The sequence below is a fragment of the Oryctolagus cuniculus genome, chromosome 10, assembly GCF_051225735.1.
Source record: "Oryctolagus cuniculus isolate XC-2025 breed Fujian yellow rabbit chromosome 10, ASM5122573v1, whole genome shotgun sequence".
NCBI classification, from domain to species: domain Eukaryota; kingdom Metazoa; phylum Chordata; class Mammalia; order Lagomorpha; family Leporidae; genus Oryctolagus; species Oryctolagus cuniculus.
In genome coordinates this window covers 109,050,449-109,077,628 of record NC_142876.1, presented here as the reverse complement: position 1 = coordinate 109,077,628, position 27,180 = coordinate 109,050,449, and the positions used below count along the sequence as shown (strand labels likewise).

The 27,180-nt window shown below is 42.0% G+C and overlaps 1 protein-coding gene across 2 annotated transcripts in view; it reads left to right on the top strand.

Moving 5' to 3' along the window:
- Positions 1-27,180, top strand: part of MYRIP (myosin VIIA and Rab interacting protein) — a 557,931-nt gene that overhangs the window by 135,473 nt on the left and 395,278 nt on the right. For both annotated transcript variants that reach the window (XM_089306531.1, XM_089306527.1), the window contains exon 2: positions 9,428-9,509. The gene's annotated coding sequence lies outside the window, so the exon portion shown is untranslated. The remainder of the gene's footprint in view (positions 1-9,427; positions 9,510-27,180) is intronic.

The window sequence follows — 27,180 nt, the reverse complement described above, 5'->3', positions numbered from 1 at the left end:
AGAGAGGCTACTGACAGTTCAACTGAAATGCTTGTAGTCTGTGTGGCATCATGGAGTTGTTGGAGATTTTTGACAGGAGAAATTTCAGCAAAATGGTGAAGGAGAAGCCAGACAAAAGAAGGAGAGAAACTGGAGACACTTTGAAACAGTTGTTTTGAGGTTTGGCTTTGAAGAGAGTTGCGAATGTGGTCATATCTGGTGATTGATAAGGATGAAGAGGAACGTGTGTTTACTTAAGATGAGATACCCAGGCATGTTTGTATGAACGCTCTGAAGTCAAATCATTTGTAATTTAAGTAAAACCAGATTTTGTCCTGGTTTTAAGTTCTTTTCCATGTTGTCCTCTACAACCAACTTCTTTACATAAATGTTGACATAACTTTTCAGAAAATACATTTGGGAGCTTAAGGATTGTCATGAGATATGTTTGCAGATGACATGATTTTGTGCAAGGGGGAAACCTAAACCTAAACTCTTCAAGAAAAAGTTTTTTGAAGTGATCAACAAATTCAGTAAAATCATAAGACACAAAGTCAACATATGAAAAACAGTAGCGGCTGGCGCCGTGGCTCACTAGGCTAATCCTCTGCCTTGCAGCACCAGCACACCGGGTTCTAGTCCCGGTTGGGGCGCTGGATTCTGTCCCAGTTGCCCCTCTTCCAGGCCAGCTCTATGCTATGGCCCGGGAGTGCAGTGGAGGATGGCCCAAGTGCTTGGGCCCTGCACCCCATGGGAGATCAGGAGAAGCACCTGGCTCCTGCCTTCGGATCAGTGCAATGCGCCAGCCACAACGCGCCTGCCGCGGTGGCCATGGGAGGGTGAACCAACGGCAAAAGGAAGACCTTTCTCTCTGTCTCTCTCTCTCTCACTGTCCACTCTGCCTGTCAAAATTTAAAAAAAAAAAAAAAGAAAAACAGTAGCATTTTTAAAAAAGATTTATTTTATTTATTTGAAAGAGTTACAGGGAGAGAAAGAGACACAGAGAGAGGTCTTCCATCCCTTGATTCACTCTCCAGATGGCCGCAATGGCTGGAGCTGCGCAGATCTGAAACCAGGAGCCAGGAGCTTCTTCCAGGTCTCCCATGACTTGGGCCATCTTCTACTGCTCTTCCAGGCCATAGCAGAGAGCTGGATTGGAAGAGGAGCAGCGGGGACTCAAACTGGTGCCCATATGGGATGCCAGCACTTCACGCCAGGGCTTTAACCCACTGTGCAACAGCGCCGGCCCCAGTAGTAGCATTTTAAAACACCAATAATGATCTTGCTGAAAGGACAATTAAGAAAGAAATCCCATTCACAGTAGCTATAAAGTATTAAATATTTAGGAATAAACTCAACCAAAGAAGTGAAAGATCTATTCAATGAAAATAATAAAATACTGATGAAAGAAATCATACAAAAAAAGCAAAGATATTCTTTGTTCATGGTTTGGAAGAATTAATATTGTTAATAACTCAAGCTGAAGACAACACAGTGATTACTAGAGCTAGGAGGGTACAGTTGATAGAGGGAATTTGAATAATGGGTATAAAATCAGAGTCGGATGGCATGAATAAGTCTCTGTAGTGGGGAGACTTTAGTTCACAAAACCTAGTATATATTGTTTGAACAAAGAAGAAAGAATCTTCCAAGCCTCCATTCCTAAAGTAATGTCAAAGAAGGGGAAATATTGATTATTATATTTTGATTAGAACACATTGTATACATGTATTGAAAAATCACTGTGAAGCCCATAAATATGTACAATTACGGGACTTGAGGTCATCTAGTTCCATCATGATTTGCCTTGCCCAAGGTCTTTTTTTTTTTGACAGGCAGAGTGGATAGTGAGAGAGAGAGAGAGAGAGAAAGGTCTTCCTTTGCCGTTGGTTCACCCTCCAATGGCTGTCGCAGCCGGGTGCATTGCGCTGATCTGAAGCCAGGGGCCAGGTGCTTCTCCTGATCTCCCATGCGGGTGCAGGGCCCAAGCACTTGGGCCATCCTCCACTGCCTTCCCAGGCCACAGCAGGGAGCTGGCCTGGAAGAGGAGCAACCGGGACAGAATCTGGCACCCTGACCAGGACTAGAACCCGGTGTGCCGGTGCCACAGGTGGAGGATTAGCCTAGTGAGCCATGCACCGGCTGCCCAAGGTCTTAATGCTCATTGAGGACAGGATCTCTTTCTTGAAGTCTATAAAAGCCAGACAGAATTTCACCTTGAATGCTGAGTCCAGTGATTTGCAGGGCTCACATATACTCTCTAAGCTTTGAAAATTTTTTGCAAGAAAAGCAACCCAACACCTTCTTTCATCAATCTCCTATAAATTTGGTGAAGTTTGAACCTGTCCTATAGTCCATGATCATTGAATCTCTGGACTGTTGGACCTTACAACACAATGTACATTATGAGCCTTTAGCTGGCCAGTCAGTTTTAGCTGGTACACCACAATACCGACCCCACTCTTATTTCTTAATTAGACCATTGACTCAGGGAAGCACTCTTTCAGCTTTAAGCATCAACTCAGAATCTCAACAAAGTTGTGGGCTAATGAGTCAGTACATAGTACTTCATTCTTAAACCTTCCTTAGCAAGTAAATGCAAATATATGCCTGAGGAACCAAAAACAAAATCAAATGTAAGTGAAGATGACTTAATAAAAGTGTTTGAAACTTTTGAAAAAGTTATCTTGAAAAAAGATTAAATGGCAGACTATCTCAAGCGATGATCAAATCTCAGATTCCCCAGATGGTTGGATATATCATATAAGCAAAAGCAAGTTACAGCTTTATTATCTCCTTGGGAAACTCAACTCCCTGTTATGCTCTGCAAACTTTTCCACAGAAAATTACTTGAAACGTATTGGTGTCCTCATGCCAGGAGGCCATCTGATGCCAAGATAGCTAAGACATCACTAAAACAATGGGCTTTGAGACTTAAAAAATCTATGAAAGTACCAGATTTCTATTTCTGAAAACGCTTGGCTACTCCTGTATTTGTCTTGAAGGCTGAGGCTTAGGCAGTAAGGAATTATTCTATATTTGAGCAAGACATCATTTGGAAAATTTCCAGTTATTCAGGATTTCCTATTTTCTTTTGAATTTTCAGGTTATTTAAATTTTTGTCCTTATTACTACCTTAGGGATGGGAATTTTGCCTACTGGTGAAGATATTAGTGGAGACACTGGCATCCCACATCAGAGTACCTGGATTTGATGCCTGGGTCTAGTTCCTGATGCCAGCTTCCTGCTCATGCAGTTCCAGGGGGGCAGTGGTTATGGCTCAAGTAATTGAGTTCCTGCTACTCATGTGGGATACCTGGATGGAATCCTGGATCTTAGCTTCAGCCCTGGCCATTGCAGGTTTTTGGGGAGCACATCAGCAGGTGGTTACTCTCCATCTGTCTGTGTCTGTCTGTCTGTCTATCCATCCATCCATCTATCATGTGTCTGTATCTCTTTATCATATGTGGCTATACACATGCACATACACAGAATTTAATTCTTCCAGAATCATCTTTTAATGCAAATTTCACTGAAAGGCTAATATTGAAGTTTCCATGTGTGTTAGAAAATATTAAGTTAGTAATAATGGACTTGATTCATCATGAGAGTCAGCAATTTATTTTCATTGGAACAGGCTCCTATTCAGAATGCCAGCACCACTGCCCATGGATTTACTGTGTGTTTTATAACCCATCAGATATTCCTGATAGCATAGCTTCTAACCAAGGCATTCATCTCACTGCATGAGAAACAAAGCACTTGGCATGGCTCTCATCTCTAGAATGCACTCAACACCTATCCCATCACTGAGAAGGACATGGATCCTTAAAATGACTGTGCTGCCAGCTGGGAAAACAAAACCATGCAAGATCAAGGTGCTGCCCTTCAGAATGTGGTACACACTGAGACATGGAGCTTCGGCGCAAAGAGGTGGAAGTGGTTCATCATGATTATACTTAGTGCCCAACTGACGGTGTTTATTTCCCAGTCTAGAACCTTGGGCTCTGTGGGTCTATGAACCTCGCCCCCGAGGAAGGAATGCTTCTACCAGGGGATACACAATGACCTCATTACCTTGGGGACAGAGGTTGAGCAGGATAGACCCCTCATGCCATTGAAACCACAGGCAAAGCAGGGGTTAATCACTCTTTGGGTGATTTGTCCCCTTGAGCTAAAGAGGCATTGTCCTCCTTCTTCTGTTGTAGAACCTTCATATATTAGCTGGGCTCTTGGCTACCAGAACAACTTTTCATACTGGCCGGCTTGACTTGTACCAATGTAGCCATGATGAAATTTTTGCCAATGGAATACAAATGGAAGTGATACATGTACCTAACTGGAGCCATTCTTAAAGGGAGGGCTCACACTTTCCTCCCCATTTCTCATTCCTAGACATAAAGACTAGAACTCCAGCAGTCATCTTGGATAAACCTTTAGCATAGCAGAAGAGAAATCTTGAAGGAACCTTTGAATGGAAAGAACTTCCTTGTTAGTCCAAAGGTTTCCTGGAACCAGTGACATCATCAGGGAATCCAAGGAGGCCAGATGCTCTTGCCTTAAGACAAGAAGAATACAACGCTGCACCCAGAGTCCATAAAGGCTGAGAAGCTAGAATGCAGGGAAGCCTCCTCACCCCCAAATACGATAGATCCTGAACTTCCCATCTACCCATTTACAGCAAGGAGGTGGAGGCAGAACAAATGCACTTCTGTGATAGGGAGATGATCTTCAAATTCTCTGAATGTCTACTCCAAAGACAGACCAAAGGAAATACTGTACACCACGAGAGACAGAGACACCATTCACTGCGCCTTTCAAAGTTGGTTTGTTTTTCCTTGCATCCTAGTAGGTGCAAGGTTAAAGGGTATATTAGATCAGTTATAGGAAATAATTGTGTTATAGGAAATAGCAGTGTTTTCTTTGAATACATGGAGTACAGTTGGCATGATCACAAGGTCAACCTGACATTGACACGGCTGGGCTGATGGAATGTGGGAGCTGTAGTTTGTAGAGAATTCTACATGCTAAAACCAGGGAAATTTCAGATGATAGTATGGCTAAAGCTGTGAAGGAGATCTTGCACGTTACGTTGTAAGAGAAGACTACAGTGATGAAGCAATAATCTTCCAAGCCTTTCATATACGAGAAGAATCTATGAAACCTGTGAAGACTTCTGCCAACAGCAGCACAAGAGAACATCAACAAGCAGGTTGTAGAAACTTCAGAAAATGCCTCTTCCCAGTGCCCCAGAAACTAAACCCTGAGCCTTGCTGATCAGTATCTTCCTTCCCTGGAGCCCAAGTTCCAAGGAGACAGTGGCAGTGCCTTCTTTTGTTGACCGTTGTATGCCCCGTGCACAGAACAAGGCCGAGGACTGAATAACTGTTCAATAAATATTTAATGTATGAATGAGCATATGCTCTTTTCTTTCCTTTTAAAATTTTCTACCTTGAAGCAGTGGTACATTTCTATTCACAAGAAAACACTGAAAAGTATCTTTGGAAATATGAACTGTAGTAGTTACAAAAGTCCCTGTTGATAGCCCTAAAAGAAAACACTGGAAGACAATGGAGCAAAAATGACATGCTTTGGAGGGAAAAAGTTGTGACTCAAGCGAGAGAACCTGTGAGGGGCCCCAGGGTTTCCCAGGATGCACCAGGGCTGGGGAAAGAGGTGAGATGGGAGAACCAGAACATGGGGTGGGCCTAAGAGTCTCATTTTGGCTTCTGTTTCCTCTCAAATATTGAGGGTGACTACTGCAAGCAAAGAACTGTTTTGGGAATTTCTTCCAGTCCTCATAGCAATTCTGTAGGGTAGGAATGATTTCCATTTAACAGTATCAGAGAGGTTTAACAACTTTCCCCAAATCACACCGCTGGAGATACGTGGAGTGAGATCTGATCTGAGCTGGGTCACACACCCCTGGCCTCGACTGGACAAACTGCTCAGAGAGTGCTGCTCACTCACCAGCCACGTCTGCTTCTCACTCCAGCTCTCGACAGGGACATCGATGCAGGCTGAGGTTCTTTGCATTCTGGTTGTCTTGTTAACTCCAGCTCAGGCTTCAGACAAAGCTCAAAGATTGTTGCCCCTTAGCGACTCTCCTTGACCGTCCCTAGTCATGCCAGGACCTAATAGGGCTGTCACCACCGTAATGTTACATTCCATTGGGTGGTTATTCTGTTAATGTGGCTCCCTCACTAAAGTGAAGACAAATCTGTTTTCACGTCCAATTGTCATCCTAATGTTTAAGACAGTGCCTGGCAAATAGCAACTCTTGATAGGTATTTACTAAATGAATAAAGGGATGTTCTGATGTGAGAATCAGTTCTGGGGCTCATCCCTACAGCCCCTCTTTAAAATTTCCCAAATACAGTGCGTTAGAGAGATGTCCCTATGTGCCTTCTGATGTGTGTCTCTGTTGAACAGAAGTTTAGAGAAAAGGAATCAGGGTATGATTTTGATTAATTTTTAAAGTGGAATATATTGCTATTTTTTCTTCAAAGATTCTGACACAGTTATCCTAGTCTGGGGACTGTGTATTATTAGTGACAAATCTTAAGGCAGAAAAATGAATCATTCCTAATTAAAACTGAGTTACTGAGATGAAACAGGGTAAGTTTTAGTACTGAACATAGCCCTTTCGCAATTAGGCACTTTACAGTCTAGTAAAACCATATACATTCTCTGTCTCTATCAAACAACTCAGTTCCAGAAAAGTAAGATATTTGTGCTCTAAAAGGCCCACACTCTTATTGACTAAATCAACCACACGCACCTTGATTTTCAATATTTAAGAGAACATGTTGCAAACTATTTAACTGGTAGAGGACTTGTATCTAGAATATATGAAGAACATGCAACTCAATAATAAAAAAGGACAAATAGCTCACTTCAAAATTGGGCAACTACTTGAGCCATCGTCTGCTGCCTCCCTGTGTGTGCATGAGCAGGAATGCTGGATGTGAAGTGGAGTTGCCAGGACTCCAATCAGCATCCAATAAGAGATGCTGGCATCATAAGCCAAGGCTTTACCCACCAGGCCACAACACTGACCATGTTAGTATTGAGAGATTTTGTTATGAGTGAACATTTAATTTTGTCAAATGTTTTTTTCCGCATCTATTCAGGTCATCATATGGGTTTTGTCTTTGATTTTGTTTATGTTATGCGATGCATTACCTTGACTGTGTATGTTGAACCATCCTTGACTCTCATGGGTAAAACCCAGGTGGACGTAGTGTATAATCGTTTTAATATGCATTGCATTAATTTGCTAACATTTTGTTGCATCTATTTTCATTAAGGCTATTTGCCTATGGTTTTCTTGTGTTATTTTTGTCTGGCTTTAATGTTAGAGCAATACTGGTCTCAAAAAATGAATTTAGGAGTGTTGTTTCTATTTTGGGGGATTCAAGAGAATTGATATTAATTTTCTCTGAAGTGGTCAGTAGAGTTCAACCATGAAGTCCTCTGGTCCTCAGCATGTCTTTTTTTGGAAGTTTTTGATTACTGATTCAATCTCATTTGTTAGTAATCTGTGCATGCATTCTGTTTCTTCTTGATTCAGTCTTTTTTTTTTTAAGATTTATTTTATTTATTTGAAAGAGAGTTACAGTGAGAGGTAGAGACAGAGAGAGGTCTTCCCTCTGCTGGTTCACTGCCCAGATGGCCACAACAGCTGGAGCTGCGCCAATCGAAGCCAGGAGCCAGGAGCTTCTTCTGGTCTCCCACGTGGGTGCAGGGGCCCAAGGGTTTGGGCCATCTTTCACTGCTTTCCCAAGCCATAGCACAGAACTGGATCAGAAGAAGAGCAGCTGGGACCAGAACCAGCACCCATATGGGATGCCAGCACCGCAGGCCAGGGCTTTAACCCACTGCGCCACAGCGCCGGCCCCTTGATTCAGTCCTGATAGAAAGTATGTCTCCAGGGGTTTATTCATTTCTTCTAGGTTATATGATTTGTTGGTATATAATTGTCTGTAGTAAGGCCTTTTGATTCTTTTGCTTTAGAAGCATCTATTGTAATGTCTTCTCTTTAATTCACTTCTGATGTCCTTTGCTTGAATCTTCCTTTTTTTCTTAGTCTAACAGAGGATTTGTAGATTTTATTTTCCAAGAAGAATCACTTAATAGTCTTTTTAAAAAAAGATTTATTTATTTTACTTGAAAGTCACAGTCACACACAGAGAGACGGAGAGGCAGAGAGAGAGAGAGAGAGAGAGCGAGAGAGAGAGGGAGTCAGTCTTCCATCCGCTGGTCTGATCTGAAGCCAGGAGCCAGAAACTTCTTCTGTGTCTCCCATGTGGGTGCAGGGGCCCAAGGCCTTGGGCAATCCTCCACTGTTTTCCCAGGCTATAGCAGAGAGCTGGATCAGAAGTAGAGCAGCCAGGACTAGAACTGGCGCCCATGTGGGATGCCGGCACTGCAGGCATCGGCTTTACCTGCTTCGCCACAGCACCGGCCCCACTTAATAGTCTTGATTTTTCCTATGTTTTTATAGCTTCTATTTTTTTTTAAATTTCTACTCTACTGGTCATTGTTTCCTTCCTTCTGCTAACTTTGGGCTTATTTTTCTTTTCTTTTTCTGTTTTCTATAGGGTGAAGTTGGATAGCTTATTTTAGATCTTTCTTCTTTTTTTAATGTAGATGTATATCACTATAAATTTACCTCTTGGTATTTTTTTTTTTTTGCTGTACTGCATATGTTTTGGTATGATTATCTTAATTTTTATTTGTCTTGAGATATTTCAAAAGTCCCTTCTGAGTTCCTCTTTGTCAAAATAGTCACTCAAGAGGATGTAAGTTAGTTCCTTGTCCTTGGGACTTTGCCCATTTTCTTACTGTTACTGATTTCTAGCTTCATTTCACTGTGGTTGGAACATTGTCTTAGTATATTCTGATGTAAAATCTGTGAACACTTGTGAGCTCACATGTAACCTTCCTGGGAATGTACTGTGTGCCCTTGAGAAGGATATTCTGTTGTTGGGTAGAAAGTTCTGTGTATACCTGTTAGATCCACTTGTTCTCTATTAGTGTATAAGTTCTCTGTTTCTTTATCAATTTTCTGTCCAGGTGGTCTTTTCTTTTTCTTTTTCTTTTTTTTTTTTTTTTTTTTGACAGGCAGAGTGGACAGTGAGAGAGAGACAGAGAGAGAAAGGTCTTCCTTTGCCGTTGGTTCACCCTCCAATGGCCGCCGCTGCAGCCGGCGCACCGCGCTGATCCGATGGCAGGAGCCAGGAGCCAGGTGCTTTTCCTGGTCTCCCATGGGGTGCAGGGCCCAAGCACCTGGGCCATCCTCCACTGCACTCCCTGGCCATAGCAGAGAGCTGGCCTGGAAGAGGGGCAACTGGGACAGAATCCGGCGCCCCGACCGGGACTAGAACCCGGTGTGCCGGCGCCGCAAGGTGGAGGATTAGCCTATTGAGCCACGGCGCCGGCCTAGGTGGTCTTTTCATCATTGAAAGTGGAGGTAATGAAGACTTCAACTTCTACTGTATCACTGTCAATGTCTACCTTCAGATCTGGTAAGGTTTGCTTATGTAGTGGGGTATTCTGGTATTGGATGCTATATATGTACACTTGCCATATGTTCCTCTTATCCTTATATAATGGCATGCTTTGACTTCATCTCTGTTTTGTCTGAGAGTTCAGACTCTCCTGTTCTGCCATTTTGCTGATGTCACCCACTTCAACAGTGATTTCTTCGTTCCCCTCAGAAACCTCTTCTTAACAAACTTTATGCATCTCATAAGTACAACTTTAGGGACATGGTGATTATTCCCCTGTACCCACCCTCTCCCTTACACTCCCACCCCTCTTCCTCCTCCTTCTCCTATTCCCATTCTTATTTTATCATAAGATCTATTTCCATTAACTTTATACACATACGATTAACTATACTGAGGAAAAAAATTGTTCCTCAACAGTAGAGACAAGGGCTATTCAAAATCATTGTATCTCAAAGTATTAATTTCACTTCTACAGATTACCTTTTTGTTGCTCTATTAGTTAAAACAGATAAGGGAGAACATATGATATTTGTCCATTTGGGACTGGCTTATTTCACCAAGTATAATGTTTTCCAGATTCATCTGGTTTTTTTGTAAATGATACAATTTCATTTTTTTACTGCTGTGTAGTATTCCATAGTGTATATATCCCATAATTTCTTGATCCAGTATTCAGTTGATGGAAATTGGGGTTGATTCCATATATTAGCTATTGTTAATTGAACTGCAATAATCATGGGGTACAGATAACTGTTTCATATTCTGATTTCATTTCCCTTGGGTAAATTCCCAGGAGTAGGATGGCTGGGTCATATGATAGGTCTATATGCAGATTTCTGAGGTATCTCCGTATTGTCTTCCATAGTGGCTGTGCCAGTTTACATTCCTTTTGAGTAATTCACCATTTAAAGGGGCTGTATGCAGTGTTGTGGTGCAGCAGGGTAAGCCGCTGCTTGCGATGCCAGTATCCCACATGAGCACCGGTTCTAGTCCCAGCTGCTCCACTTCTCATCCAGTTCTGATGTGCCAGGGAAAGCAGTGGGTGATGGCCCAAGTCCTTTGGCCCCTGCCATCCATGTGGGATACCCAGATGGAGTTTCAGGCACCTGGCTTCAGCTTGGACCAGCCCTGGCTGTTGCAGCCATTAGGATTCTCTCTCTCTCTTTCTCTCTCTCTCTCTCTCTCTCTTTTTTGACAGGCAGAGTTAGAGAGAGAGAGAGAGACAGAGAGAAAGGTCTTCCGTTGGTTCATCCCTGAAATGGCCACTACGGCCGGGTGCTTCCTCTCTTTTTTCTTTTTAAAGATTTATTTATTTCTTTGAAAGTAAGAGTTACACAGAGAGAGGCAGAGGCAGAGGCAGAGGGGGAAAGAGGGGGAAGAGAGAGAGGGAGAGAGAGAGAGAGAGGCCTTCCATACGATGGTTCACTCCCCAGATGGCCACGAAGGCCGGAGCTGTGCTGATCTGAAACCAGGAGCCAGGAGCCTCCTCTGGGTCTCCCATGTGGGTGCAGGTGCCCAAGGACTTGGGCCATTTTGTACTGCTTTCCCAGGCCATAGCAGAGAGCTGGATGGGAAGTGGAGCAGCCAGGTCTTGAACTGGTGCCCATATGGGATGCCGGTGCCTCAGGCCAGGGCGTCAACCCACTGCGCCACAGCGCCAGCCTCAGGACTCTCTCTTTCTCTCTTTCTTCTGCCTAACTCTGTAATTTTGCCATTCAAATAAATAAATATTTTTTTTGGAAAGCAAAATAAAAAATAATAAAGAGGCTGTATGGAAAAGTTACAAAGAAAAGGCCAAATGTTCTCAAGAGAAAGGCACACAGCCAAGCTATATCTCAGAAGTGGGAATTTAATTTCTCGGGCCCTGCACTTGGTAAGGAAGCTCCTGTTGGCCAGGGCTGTCTGTATATATAAGCCATTAGCTGCAGCACTTGCAGGAGCCGGGCATGAGCATGTCAGGTAGTGGAGACCATTAAGGAGAGTATCAACAAGATCTACTGCACCTTGTCTCCACTGGGAGAGGTGCAAGAAGCGTCTCTCTCTCATTATTAAGAAGTAGATTGGCCAGTGCCGTGGCTCAATAGGCTAATCCTCCGCCTGTGGCGCCAGCACACTGGGTTCTAGTCCTGGTTGCTCCTCTTCCTGTCCAGCTCTCTGCTGTGGCCCGGGAAGGCAGTGGAGGATGGCCCAAGTGCTTGGGCCCTGCACCCGCATGGGAGACCAGAAGAAGCACCTGGCTCCTGGCTTCGGATTAGTGCAGCATGCCTCTGGAGTGGCCATTGAGGGGTGAACCAACAGCAAAAGGAAGACCTTTCTCTCTGTCTGTCTCTCTCACTGTCCACTCTGCCTATCAAAAAAAAAAAAAAAAGTAGATTAAGAAACTGTTGAGAACCCATGTCCCTGAGTACTCTAGGGTAGATACATGTTCAAAATCCTTTCCTCCAAACTACCCAAGTCCTTCTTCTTGGGGTCCCTATGAGCAGGGTCATTCCCCTTTACCTCATAATTGAGGCTGTCATAACCAAGTGTCAACTTAGAGGGGGTTAAACTTCTTACAGAATCCTATTCAGAGGACTCAGTCTCTCACTGCAGACACCTGACGTCCTCAACATCACTGCCTCTCCTCCCATGCTCATCTCGTAACCTAGGTGAGAGCAACAGAGACCATTCAGGACCATTGCTGTAAATCCTTACTGGAGCTGAACGTCCTGATGAGTCCTGTATCCGTGCCCTCACTCTTCCTTTTGGTTGAATTTTATTTGAATTCAGGTAATATGCTTGCATGGATTTACAGGTTAGTGCTGTGGAGAAGTCTTCTTCCAGAGACGCACACATCTAACCAACAGTGTTCCTGTATCAAATGGAATGCCATCATCCAGAATGCAGGTTTATTTCCCCTGTAAAATGCCTCCCCAACCCTTGACTGTGCAAAGCTGTCCAGAAAGCAAATCTCCCTTCTCCTGCCAGGATCTCACTGGGCTGCCTTGGTTCGGGGAGCCTGTCTGCTTGTGGATTTCTCCAGCTGCACCTTCAAACTCTCAATGAATCCCCTTTGTTTTTCAGATTCCCATCCCTACAGGCACACCCTACCTCCCTTAGGGGACACTTTCATTTTTATGCTCCTTGGGTTCTGTGGTCATAATGCCCTTGTTTTGTCTTGCTTTTTAGCATCTCTGAAGCTATGGCATTAAGCTTTCTCTGGTTAGCTAGGTCAGTAACCAGGTAGCTATTTCACTTTCAGCCTTTGAAAATATTGGAGAATTTGTATAATCTCCAGTTTTGACTAATCTCCCATTCTCTGTTCTTGTGAACTGATGGCCTTCTTATTCTTTGACTCTCCCTTTGATGAGGCTTCTAAAGGTAGATATACACACCTGGGTTCAGCCTGCTGTATTTCTGGTTCAGCCTTGGCAGATTTTGTCAGTTCATTACTTGGCTTCTCCCTGCGGACTCCTTGTTCATGTCTGTAATGATTACCTAGAGGGCCTTTGGTGGATTACAGAAAAGATATGATTTTTAAAATTTTGCTGTCAATCAAAGAACCATGGAGAATACAAGGATAAGTTCCTGGATGTGGAGAAGCCAACTGATTTCTGCCATGCTCTTCTGTGTTTACCCCAGCATCTTTTTCTGGTTTACTGAAAAAAATTGCTGAGACTGATAATGTCCTGTCCATTATAATGGCAGGAACTAAACTTTAAACTGCTTCTTCCAAAATCAGTTACAGTGGGGTCTTCTGCCATACTAGACTCTCTTCTTTTCTTTAAAAAAATTTATTTATTTATTTGAAAGGCAAGGTTACACGCACGCACACACACACACACACACACAGATCTTCTATCCACTGGTTCACTCCCCTACAATGGCCACAATAGCCAGAGCTGGGCCTATCAGAAGCCAGGAACCAGGAGCTTCTTCTGGGTTTCCCACATGCATGCAGTGCCTCAAACACTTGGGCCATCTTCTGCTGCTTTCTCTGCATTAACAGGGAGCTGCATCGGAAGTGGAGCAGCTGAGACTCCAGCCAGGACTCCAGTTTGCATCCATAGGAGATGCTGGTGCCACAGGTGGTGGCTTTACTCCCTGTGTCACAGTACTGGCCCCAACTTTATTATCTTCAAAACTAACCTGTGAAAGATTGCCTTTGGTAATTTGTGTTGTGAGTGTTGTTGACCTCATCCTTTATACGGAGAGCATGGTCAGGAATAGAGATGGTCTGTCCCGTCTTGGCAGTCATTAAAAAAACACAAAGGAGGGGCCGGCACTGTGGCGTAGTGGGTGAAGCTGCCGCCTGCAGGGCCAGCATCCCATATGGGCGCCAGTTTGAGTCCTGGCTGCTCCACTTCTGATCCAGCTCTCTGCCATGGCCTGAGAAAGCAGTACAAAATGGCCCAAGTCCTTGGGCCCCTGTTGCATGCATGGGAGACCTGGCTCCTGGCTTCAGATCCGTGAGGCTCCAGCTGCTGAGGCCATCTAGGGAGTGAGCCAGCAGATGGAGGACCGACCTCCCCCCCCCTCTCTCTCTCTGCCTCTGATTCTCTGTAACTCTGCCTTTCAAATAAATAAGTAAAATCTTTAAAAAAAACACACACAAAGGAACTAAAAGTTTTCCCCTTCTGACTATGCGTGAATCCAAGGTCCAGACTGCAGTCTTGATCCTGTTTCCAATGTAGTTTCTAGTTCTGAACTATTACCCAATAAATGGCCATTAGGGGGCACAAGAATTGTGATAGTATGATATCCTCCAGAAGGATGCTGCTAAGATCTTTTCCAACTGGTTGACGAAATGGACATTTTTCTTAACATTTTTAGAAAAACTTTTAAGCCACACCTAAAAATTTTGTGCAGGTGGCTGAATGCAAACAAAGGAAGGGAGATAGGAAGAAGTACTAAGTGACTGGACTGACCCATGGTTCAAAATGAAGCCTATTCATTAGTCCATTCAACAAATGTTTATTAAGCACCTACATGCCAGGCACTGCAGCAAATACTGGGGATTCAGCAAGAGACACTCAATGGTGCCTCCCAAATATTCAACTTGCAATTTCTTGTATTGCTTAATTAAGAGAATTTTGAATACATCCATAGATTTCCTACAAGTGACACCAGAGTATTTCAGGAGGAATTTTTGGCTAAAGCTTACAAGAGAATGATTTCTCTTAGTTATCAAATGAACTAACAAGTTCTTTTAAGAAGGCCATAAGGTGAAAATTTGCTCTTTAGATGTATGAATTGAAAAAAAGTTTTTAACCAAATTCAATACTTTTCTTACTCAGGATACCATTAGGAAAAATTTGAGTTGATGGTGATAACATCAAATTTGAGTTTCTCTTATTTCGTGTGAAGCTTTGTCCAATTCTTAAAGAGTAGCAGACAACATATTAGGCAAACAAAAAGAGTATGTTGTGGCCTAAGAACATCACATTCATTGATTGAGTCTCTTGTTCTAATATAAAATAATCTCAATGAAATGGAGCCATCTAGGCATGGCTGAACCTTGTTCTCCTGACAAGTTATCATTTCACATGTTCCCAGATCAAGGAAGTCTTAGCACATGACAAATGGCCATCTGGCCTGGCCTGATGAGGAAGGGTTGGGCCTGGATGGATCCCACGTATATGCTCATCTTTGCATGGATTTTCATGGGAAATATGGACACCCACAATTCCTGAGCAGTGTTTCTTACTAATTCTCCCAATGGAAAATACGGATTTTTTTCTAACTTTTATTTAGTAAATATAAATTTCCAAAGTACTGTTTATGGATTACAATGGCTTCCCCCCCATAACTTCCCTCCCACTCACACCCCTCCCACCTCCCACTCCCTCTCCCATTCCATTCACATCAAGATTCATTTTCAATTATCTTTATATACAGAAGATCAATTTAGTATATATTAAGTAAAGATTTCATCAGTTTGCACCCACACAGAAACACAAAGTGTAAAATACTGTTTCAGTACTAGTTATAGCATTACTTCACATTGGACAACACATTAAGGACAGATCCCACATGAGAAGTAAGTACACAGTGACTCCTGTTGTTGACTTAACAATTCAACACTCTTGTTTACAGATTTACTTTCTTAAAAATAAGTAGGTAAAAAGGTAGGTTAGAGGCATGGCTTCAGATACTACTCCTGGAATAATCAAATGTGAACAGAGGGTGGAGTTCTGGATGGATATTGGGTGGGTAGGGGGAGGGTAGGTGCAGTTCTTAGAGCCAAGGAAATGTTTTCAGAAGAACAGTCATGGAACAAAGATGAAACAATAGGTGTCTACTGTGGACACTCTCCCTTTATAGTATGGAATTAATTCTGATTTTTAGACTCAGGGTTATTTTAGTATGGAAAAAAAACTTCAACTTTTCCCCCCTGATTCGATAAAAATAGCAAAAAACTTTTGCACATGGATACTGCTTACATGAAGAAATCTTTGGAATCATCCCAGCTAGTGCATAATACAAAAAGCAAAATATCACTGATTCCAGCAAGTCTCTTACTGAGTTTTATTCTGCTTAAGTGAAACTCAGCACAATTACGGGCAAGTGCCATACTTTTCCTGACCTCACAAGATATCTCATTCCCAGCATTCTTAAGCTCTCGACTTTGACATCTGAGGGGTAGTGACAACACAATAGGAGCTTCTTGCTAACTGCCCCATCCATATGAGGAAAGATTACCCCTACAGAAACACATTTTGAAAGTCTCCCAACTTAGCACCTTTAAATTAGCAGCAGCAGACAGCAGATCCTGCATCTGGCAAGGAAAACATTTTCAAGTATGAAATTGAATTGAATTCCTGCAGATGGAACAAGCCCTAAATATAAAACTTTGAGGGAGGCTGATTTGATTAAAGGAATTGGCTTTTACTTTGTTTTTACGAAAAAAAAAATCCATCCGTTAATTAACAATATGTGGAGGAGTTTTAAAACATTTAAATCTCACATTCAAATTTAAGATGATTAAATTTATATCTCCAAAGATTAGAAATAGATTTTTCTTTTCAAAGAATGTTGTATAATATCAACTCACAGAAAAGTTTATTGAAGTTCAGTAACACCTCAAGTGAAACACACAGCTCTGTGAATGTTTGCATTGTGTGTACTGTGGTATGATTGCTACCCTGATCAAAACATACAGCATATTTAGAACCACAGAAGACCTCCTCATGTCCCTATACACTCCCTCAACTTCTACCCCTACCTCATGGCCCTGCAAATGACTATTATTCCAACTTTTGTGACTGATTTTCAAAAGATGGACTCAATTGGCATTTTTTTTCTGTCTTCTTTCCTTCAGTAGTTTTTCTCTGAGATCTACTCATCTCATTTCATGTGGCATTGTTTGCTTTCATTGTATGAACATACCACAATTAAATTATCCACCCACCGTCTTTGGTATGCATTCATTTCTCTCAGGTATGTCTATGGATGTGGAATTGCTGTATCATGGGGTAGGCAGGTGTTTAGTTTTGCTAGATAATGCTACCCAGTTATCCTGCATGATTTACCAATCATATTGCAGTGATTCTTGAGAGTTCCAGTTGCTCCACATTTCTTTTTTTTTTAACTTTTATTTAATGAATATAAATTTCCAAAGTACGGCTTATGGATTAAATGGCTTCCCCCCCATATCGTCTCTCCCACCCGCATCCCTCCCCTTTCCCACTCCCTCTCCCCTTCCATTCACACGAGGATTCATTTTCGATTCTCTTTATATACAGAAGATCAGTTTAGCATACATTAAGTAAAGATTTCAACAGTTTGCTCCCACACAGAAACATAAAGTGAAAAATAATAGATGATTTTTTAAATGATGATGAAATCAGATCAGACCTATTGTCATGTTTAATCCCAGTGAGAGTCAAGTTGGGAATTGATAATTTCTTCTTCTTTTTTTTTTTTTATAGAAGATCAGTTTAGTATACATTAAGTAAAGATTTCAACAGCTTGCACCCCCATAGAAACACAAAGCGAAATATACTGTTTGAGTACTCATTATAGCATTAAGTCTCAATGTACAGCACATTAAGGACAGAGATCCTACATGAGGAGTAAGTACACAGTGACTCCTGTTGTTGACTTTACAAATTGACACTCCTGTTTATGGCATCAGTAATCTCCCTCTGCACCAGTCATGAGTTTCCAAGGCTATGGAAGCCTTTTGAGTTCACCGACTCTTATCTTGTTTAGACAAGGTCATATTCAAAGTGGAGGTTCTCTCTTCCCTTCAGAGAAAGGTACCTCCTTCTTTGAAGACCTGTTCTTTCCACTGGGATCTCACTCACAGAGAGCTTTCATTTAGGGTGTGTTGTTGTTGTTTTTTTTTTTTTTTTTTTTTTTTTTTTTGCCAGAGTGTCTTGGCTTTCCATGCCTGAAATACTCTCATGGGCTTTTCAGCCAGATCCAAATGCCTTTAGGGCTGATTCTGAGGCCAGAGTGCTGTTTAGGACATCCACCATTCTATGAGTCTGCTGAGTATCTCGCTTCCCATGTTGGATCACTCTCCCCTTTATTTATTCTATCAGTAGGTATTAGCAGGTACTAGACTTGTTTATGTGCTTCCTTTGACTCTTAGTCCTTTCATTATGATCAATTGTGAACTGAAATTGATCACTTGGACTGGTGAGATGGCATTGGTACATGCCACCTTGATGGGATTAAATTGGAGTCCCCTGGTATGTTTCTAACTCTACCATTTGGGGCAAGTCAGCTTGAGCATGTCCCAAATTGTACATCTCTTCCCTCTCTTATTCCCACTCTTATGTTTAACAGGGATCACATTTCAGTTAATTTTAACACTTAAGAGTAACTGTGTATTAATTACAGAATTAAACCAGTCATATTAAGTAGCACAGACAAAAAAACTACTAAGAGGGATAATGTATTAAGTTGTTCATTAACAGTCAGGGCTATGCTGATCAAGTCACCGTTTCCCATAGTGTGCATTTCACTTCAGGAGGTTTCCTTTTTGGTGTTCAGTCAGTTGTCACCGATCAGGGAGAACATATGGTATTTGTCCCTTTGGGACTGGCTTACTTCACTCAGCATGATGTGTTCCAGATTCCTCCATTTTGTTGCAAAAGACTGGATTTCGTTGTTTCTTACTGCGGTATAGTATTCTAAAGAGTACATATCCCATAATTTCTTTATCCAGTCTACCGTTGATGGGCATTTAGGTTGGTTCCAGGTCTTAGCTATTGTGAATTGAGCTGCAATAAACATTAGGCTGCAGACCGCTTTTTTGTTTGCCAATTTAAATTCCTTTGGGTAAATTCCAAGGAGTGGGATGGCTGGGTCGAACGGTAGGGTTATCTTCAGGTTTCTGAGGAATCTCCAGACTGACTTCCATAGTGGCTTGACCAGTTTGCATTCCCACCAACAGTGGGTTAGTGTCCCTTTTTCCCCACATCCTCGCCAGCATCTGTTGTTGGTAGATTTCTGCATGTGAGCCATTCTAACGGGGGTGAGGTGAAACCTCATTGTGGTTTTGATTTGCATTTCCCTGATTGCTAATGACCTTGAACATTTTTTCATGTGCCTGTTGGCCATTTGGATTTCCTCTTTTGAAAAATGTCTATTGAGGTCCTTGGCCCATCTCTTAAGTGGGTTGTTGGTTTTGTTTTTGTGGAGTTTCTTGATTTCTTTGTAGATTCTGGTTATTAACCCTTTATCTGTTGCATAGTTTGCAAATATTTTTTCCCATTCTGTCGGTTGTCTCTTCACTCTCCTGACTGTTTCTTTTGCAGTACAGAAACTTCTCAATTTGATGCAATCCCAATAGTTGATTTTGGCTTTGACTGCCTGTGCCTCCCGGGTCTTTTCCAGAAACTCTTTGCCTGTGCCAATATCTTGAAGGGTCTCTCCAATGTTCTCTAATAACTTGATGGTGTCGGGTCATAGATTTAGGTCTTTAATCCATGTTGAGTGGATTTTTGTGTAAGGCGTAAGGTAGGGGTCTTGCTTCATGATTCTGCTCGTGAAAATCCAATTTTCCCAGCACCATTTATTGAATAGACTGTCCTTGCTCCAGGAATTGGTTTTAGATCCTTGGTCAAATATAAGTTGGCTGTAGATGTTTGGGTTGATTTCTGGTGTTTCAATTCTGTTCCATTGGTCTATCCATCTGTTTCTGTACCAGTACCATGCTGTTTTGATTACAACTGCCCTGTAGTATGTCCTGAAATCTGGTATTGTGATGCCTCCGGCTTTGTTTTTGTTGTACAAGATTGCTTTAGCTATTCGAGGTTTCTTGTGCCTCCATATAAATTTCAGCACCATTTTTTCCAGATCTGAGAAGAAGGTCTTCGGTATCTTGATTGGTATTGCATTGAATGTATAAATTGCTTTTGGGAGAATGGACATTTTGATGATATTGATTCTTCCAATCCATGAGCATGGAAGATTTTTCCATTTCTTGGTATCCTCTTCTATTTCTTTCTTTAAGGTTTTGTAATTTTCATCGTAGAGATCTTTAACGTCCTTGGTTAAGTTTATTCCAAGGTATTTGATTGTTTTTGTAGCTATTGTGAATGGGATTGATCTTAGAAGTTCTTCCTCAGCCGTGGCATTGTCTGTGTATACAAAGGCTGTTGATTTTTGTGCATTGATTTTATACCCGCTACTTTGCCAAACTCTTCTATGAGTTCCAATAGTCTCTTAGTAGAGTTCTTTGGGTCCCCTAAATAAAGAATCATGTCATCTGCAAAGAGGGATAGTTTGAGTTCTTCCTTCCCAATTTGTATCCCTTTAATTTCTTTTTCTTGCCTAATAGCTCTGGCTAGGACCTCCAGAACTATATTGAATAGCAGTGGTGAGAGTGGGCATCCCTGTCTGGTACCAGATCTCAGTGGAAATGCTTCCAACTTTTCCCCATTCAATAGGATGTTGGCTGTGGGTTTTTCATAGATTGCTTTGATTGTATTGAGGAATGTTCCTTCCAAACCCAGTTTGCTTAGAGTTTTCATCATGAATGGGTGTTGTATTTTATCAAATGCTTTCTCGGCATCTATTGAGATAATCATATGGTTTTTCTTCTGCAGTCTGTTAATGTGGTGTATCACATTGATTGTCTTGCGCACATTAAACCATCCCTGCATACCAGGGATAAATCCCACTTGGTTTGGGTGGATGATCTTTCTGATGTGTTGTTGCATTCTATTGGGGAGAATTTTATTGAGGATTTTTGCATCTGTGTTCATCAGGGATATTGGTCTGTAATTCTCTTTCAGTGCTGCATCTTTTTCCGGCTTAGGAATTAAGGTGATGCTGGATTCATAGAAAGAATTTGGGAGGATTCCCTCTTCTTCGATTGTTCTGAATAGTTTGAGAAGAATTGGAGTTAGTTCTTCTTTAAATGTCTGGTAGAATTCAGCAGTGAATCCATCTGGTCCTGGGCTTTTCTTTGTTGGGAGGGCCTTTATTACTGTTTCAATTTCTGTCTCAGTTATGGGTCTGTTTAGGTTTTTGATGTCTTCCTGGTTCAATTTAGGTAGGTTGCATGTGTCCAGGAATCTATCCATTTCTGATAGGTTTCCCTGTTTGCTGGCATACAAGTCCTTGTAGTAATTTCTGATGATTCTTTTTATTTCTGTGTTGTCTGTTGTTACATTTCCTTTTTCATCTCTGATTTTATTGATTGTGGTCTTTTCTCTTCTTTTTTTAGTTAGTTGGGCCACAGTTGCTCCACATTTCTAAAAACTCTTGGTTATAACTGGTCTCATCAATTTCAGTAATCCTGGTAATTCTAGTAGTATTTTATTGTGGTTTTACTTTATATTTTCCTAAACACCCCTATATTATGCTTATTTTAAAATGCTTGATATTGTTGGTGGGGGTGAAGGAAAAAAATCCCGTAAAAATATGCTCTCATTGCTTGCCTGTGACTTGATATGAAACTATTTTAAAGAAATAATATGTGAAATCAATGTAACAACTTTCATTAATAATCATTGGGCTCCTGGAATAAAGGAAGACAAAATACCCCAGAGTAATAGGCCTTTAGCCTACACTGCATAGAATTTCCACAGATAATGTTCTGTAAGTAGTTATTCATAATCCCAAATTATAAGATAGATGATGATATAATTCACTATGACAGAAGAACTACATATTGAATATAATCTGACCAAGAGTGTATATTAAAGACATTTAAAGCAATCAAAGAAAACTGGCCATAATGGGATATCAGTATCAAACTTACATTCCTGGTATAAAGTTTTAAAACTGGACAAAGTAGAACAAAAAACTATGGTTTTGGACCACAGACAATGCAGATATGTGATTCTTGAGAGAAAAGAAAAAAGCGAGGAGTTCATTCTACATTCATCCTGGTGCCTAAGACATCAGAGGACATGTCTAGAGTGGTAGTATAGGGAAGGGAACACAAGAAGAGTGCAATTGTCCCCTTGAACAAAGGAAGCACACAATGAAAATCAGAGCTGCAGAGACAATGGGGTTTGTAGAACAGGCGAGGAGAGAAGGAACCACAGAAATCTACAGAGGGACATTCTTAAATTTTTTAAAGATTTATTTGAGAGGCAGAGTTACAGACAGAGAGAGGGAGAGACAAAGAGAAAGGTCTTTTATCTGCTGGTTCACTCCCCAGGTAGCCGCAATGGCCGGAGCTGGGACTATCCAAAGCCAGGAGCCAGGAGATTATTCCAGGTCTCCCATGTGGGTGAAGGCCCAAGCACTTGGGCTATCTTTCATTGCTTTCCCAGGCCATTAGCAGGGAGCTGGATTGGAAGTGGAGCAGCCAGGATTCTAACTGGTGCCCATATGGGATATCAGTGCCATAGGAGGAGGCTCAACTTACTACACCACAGTGCCAGCCCCCACCCCTAAGATTTTTGCCAAATACCAAGCTGTGTGTAGCAAAGTAAGACTCCACAAGGCTTGATAGAGAAGAGAAATTCTTTGACACGAACTGATTGTGAAGATCACACAGTGATGTAAATGCTTACCGTTCTGACCAGCCGGAACAAAGTGACCTCACTGTGCACCTGGAAATTCAGTTGCAATCCCATTTAGACCACAGCTGATGAGTAGAGATTCTCTGTACCCATCTAAATAGAGACTAAAATAAAGATTTGATAGAATCGAAGTCACCAGCAAAGTAACTACCAGCCAAAACTAAACTTCAAATGTTTGAAAGGAAATCCACATAATGCAAATTCTCAGGTATAGGATATCAACACTGTCTAGAACACAATTGAAAATTTCAAAGACACATTTTAAAAAAGGCAGGAGAATGTGACCTACACCACAGAGGGAAAAACAGCTCATGTGCTGTGACAAAATTCAGTTTATTGTGGTTGTGCAACTGAGGTCTTGTTTCACTGCTGACAGTCAGCTGAAGGGTCCACTGTTAGCTCCTAGAGACCTTTTCCAGTGTCCCTTCCATCTTCAGGGGAGAATCTCTGTCATACTGAATACCTGCCATGCTTCAAATCTCTAATCTTTGGACCCACATACAAAGGAATTCATTTGGTTAGGTCAGACCCACCCGTTTTCCTTTCTTAAAGACAATTGTGTTGGGCAACATGAGCTAATGACTGCTAAGAGACCCCTTCTGTTCACAGTCCTGGGAATCATGAAGGGCATGCCCAGTAGGCAGTAGGCGGCCTTGGGGGCCATCTCAAAAATCCACACAATGGGGCCAGCACTGTGGTGTGGCAGATTAAGCTGCCAGTTGCGGTGCCAGCATTCCATATGAGTGCTGGTTCGAGTCCTGGATGCTCCACTTCCAATCCAGCTCCCTACTAATGTGTCTGGGAGAGCAGTGGAAGATAGCTCAAGTTCTTGGGCTCCTGCACACATATGAGAAGCCTGTAAGAAGCTCCTGGCTCCTGGCTTTGGCCTGGCCCAGCCCTGGCCATTGCAGCCATTAGGGGAGTGAACCAGTGGGTGGAAGATCTCTCTCTCTCTCTCTCTTTTCTCCCACCCTTCCTTCCTCCCTCTCTATAATGCTTTCAAATAAATAAAATAAATAAATATTTTAAAAAATTTCACACAACATAATAGCTGCATCTGTATCTAATTTCATTGAATAGAGAGCTAGGCACACAGCATGTTTATCCTGTACTAGATGTATGTTCCAATATTTGTCTACTGGGAACAACCAAATTCCAGTGCTAGGCCAGGCAGCCTTTGGTATGCTAGATTATGGAATGTTACCATTACTTTGAAACGTGTTTCTTTCTTTCTTTTTCTTTTTTTAAAGATTTATTTATTTGAAAGGCAGAGTTACACACACACACACACACACACAGAGAGAGAGAGAGAGAGAGAGAGAGAGAGCGCTCAATCTTCCATCTGCTGGTTCATTCCTCAAATGGCTGAAATGCCCAGGGCTGGGCCAGGCAGAAGCCAAGAACCAGGAGCTTCTTCCAGGTCTCTCTTATGCATGGCAGAGGCCCAAGTACTTGGACCATCTTCTGCCACTTTCTCAGGTGCATTAGCAGGGAGCTGGATCAGAAATGGAGCAGCCAGGACTTGAACTGGTATCCATATGGGATGCCAGCGTCTCAGGCAGTGGCTTAACTGGCTATGCCACAACATCAGCCCTGAAAATGCTTTTTTATGTTTCTGTGACATCCTTACCTACCTGCCACCTGTAGTGGTGATGTAGATGGGCAAACACAACATGGAGCAGGCACATGTATACTGACAGTAGGAGTTGGAAAATCATAAAAATAGAATTACTATCAGGATCAGAATAAAAATGGGGAGTGCAGAATTGTTTTTGTTATTGTCATAGTTGTTGGAAGGTAGAGGGGAGAGCAGTGAATGCCAGTAAATAAGTGGGCTTCTACTTCCTTTGCCGTTTTGGGGTTTCTGCCCACCCCAGATAAATTTTTCAAAATGTTTGGGCAGAATTGGAATGAGTTTGGCAAGCATAGGCTGCCGGTTGAAGCCAGTTTCCCTAATCCTGATGAGGCTGAATGAAGTTGCCTCGCAGGGACAGGATGGCTAGGGGAAGTTGAATTAAGTAAAGGAAGATGGAGGGATGGAGAGCTCAAGCCACCACCTCAGTGGCTCTCTTTGCCTTGGGTCTGAGCTCCTCCTAAAAGATCTCATCTCTAAGTCCCAGGGACGAGTGACAACTGGAGTGAACAGAAAAATCTCTCCTTCCCCTACAAGCCTGCTGTCCAAAGTCTCTCCCCTCAGGCTGCCAGGCCCCAGTCCCAGCTGCACCCTGAGCCCTCCAGGCTTTGGAACTCTGCCTTCTCGTGCGTGTTGTGCTCATTTTGTTTGCGTTGCCAGCCTGACTTCCTAAAGGCCTTAGAGGGAAGAGGCGAGTGGGGAGCCGCTGAGAAGTTCGCTTTCACACTTCAGAGGCTTGGGGAAATGAGTTTTTCTTCCCAATGGGTAAAGCCTCGAGACAAAAGGACCATGTTTGTTTGAAGCTTTTAATTTATCTATCCATCTTCTTGGTGAATTTGTGTTTCTAATTTCCTCAGAACACAGAATAAAAGAACCCCCACATTGCTTTCAGATGGCACAAGCTAGGTCTGAAACCAACATCCCACGATGCCTGTTCCCACAACTTCCCCCGTTCCTGCTTCCCCTCAGTTCCCTGATTCATCAGTTGGTGCTCTTTCCTCCTAAGAATGTTTTCAAGCTTTAAAAAGACCTCAGTTTTTTTCTCTTCTTCCATATCAATGATAGCTCTAAAAAGAAAAACACATTTTCCTGTTGTTGACACTGAAGTCCTTGGGACGCATGTGAGTGGGGTGAGGAGGAGATGGTTGAAAAGGCCAGGGTTCTGACTTGATTTGATATTTTCCCCACTCTGACGTCTTCTCACTGAATTCCCACCCATAGTCCTGCTCCTGTTTACAGATGCAGGTGGTAAATTTAGACCCACAATTGAGATGTTTTATTAAAAACAAAACAAAACAAAACTTCCTGAAAATCTCCATTGATCTTCCCAGCAAGTCTCTGGGGTATGAGCAATTTCTCCAGAGGTTGAAGATTTACCTCCATTTTTTCAGATGAGAAACAAGGCCAGAAGAGGGTAGAATTACTGGAAGAGAGTAGAATTACTTGAAGCAATCAGAAGACCCATGGCAAAGGAAGGCAAACCTACTCGAGGGAAGAGAAGAGGAAAAAATGCAGAGAAAATTAAACATGCAAAATTGCAAAGCTTTCTTTCCACTTGATCAAAATAAAAACTAGAATATGTCTTTATTATAACCAATGTGGGATAAATTGGACAGTTTCCTCCATTGCTGAGCATACATTTACCATATAACCCAGAATATTTACCCAAAAGGGAAACGAAGGCATACGTTCCCATAAGGACTTGTATGTGAATGTTCACACAGCTTTCCTTGTAAGAGCCACAAACTGGAAACAGTCCATCAGTAGGTGGGTGAATGTACAAATTGTGGTGCGTGCAGACAAAGAAATGCTACTCAGCCATAAAAATGTATTAATGCTGAATGAAAAAAGTCAGTCAAAAAGAGAGAACAATAGCATGTATATAAAATGCAAAGCAACCTACACTAAAAGAATCAAAGAATACAGCAGCTAAATTGCCGCTGGGAGTTGAGGTGTGGTTTACAAAGGGGAGGAAGGAAGTTTGGGATGATTATTTTGATTATCGTGATTGTTTTATGTGTGTCATCAAATTGTGCATTTTAAATATATGCACTTTGTTGTCAATTATATAAAGGCACTTCAAAAAGTTCATGAAAATTCATATTATGAAAAACTATGCATACATTTAAACATCTTTGAATGTAAATCTTTTCATTTCACTTCTATGAACTTTTTAAACTATTCTCATATTTCAACAAAACTGTAAAAAGTGCTTGTTTCCTTCTATTCAAAATGAAAACAAAAATATGCCTCTGTGCTCAAGACCTGTGAGACAATTTAGAAGTTGGTAATAAATAAATAATGACATAGAATCTTTTCATTTGAGTGTTTAGCACTAGTTAGGAAGGCCAGTGAAAGTAGTTTTCACTGTTCAAGCTCTCCAAATACGTAATAATCTCATTGGATGGGATTGAGCTTGAGATAATGGCTTCATTTGCATCAATTTCCTGTGGATGATGTTCTTACAGAAGAGGGGGTACCCTTCTACTCCTACTATAGGTATTCCTCATGTGGCTCATGGAATAGGATCTGTCAGCACTCCTGCTGCCCAGGAGGGCCAGGGAGAAGCTTCTGCCTATCTCCCTTCCACAGCAGCAAAATGATTTACCTGATGGTGGAATTAACAGAGGAACTCTTTGCCTCTCTCTGACTTGCAGAGAATCAGGCTATTTTCCCCCGTCCCTCTCTCCTTTTAGGAGGTGAGTGTGCTCAGGCTGGGTCCCTTGTTCAGCTGGCGTGATGGGGCTTTAGGCACATCCAGATGCTTGTGACTGACAGTTTCCTCTGCAGACAGGGCTCTCCCTGTTGCATAACGGTCAGATCTAGATTTAAGCGGACATGGAAAAGCATCATTCAGAGTTGAGTTTGAGCTCGTCTCTGAGGCACGTTCTGTAGTCCAGTGAGTAATATGTTGATATTATGGTGCAATTCCATCCTCCAAATTGGTTTGAATCCTGAGAGGGAGGAGATGTGATTAAGTAGATAATGAATCATATCAGGGTGGTAGTGGTGTTGAAATAACATTCTTCATGGGAATGAAGAGTGAGCTGTTATATTCCCAACAGAAGGGAGAATCATC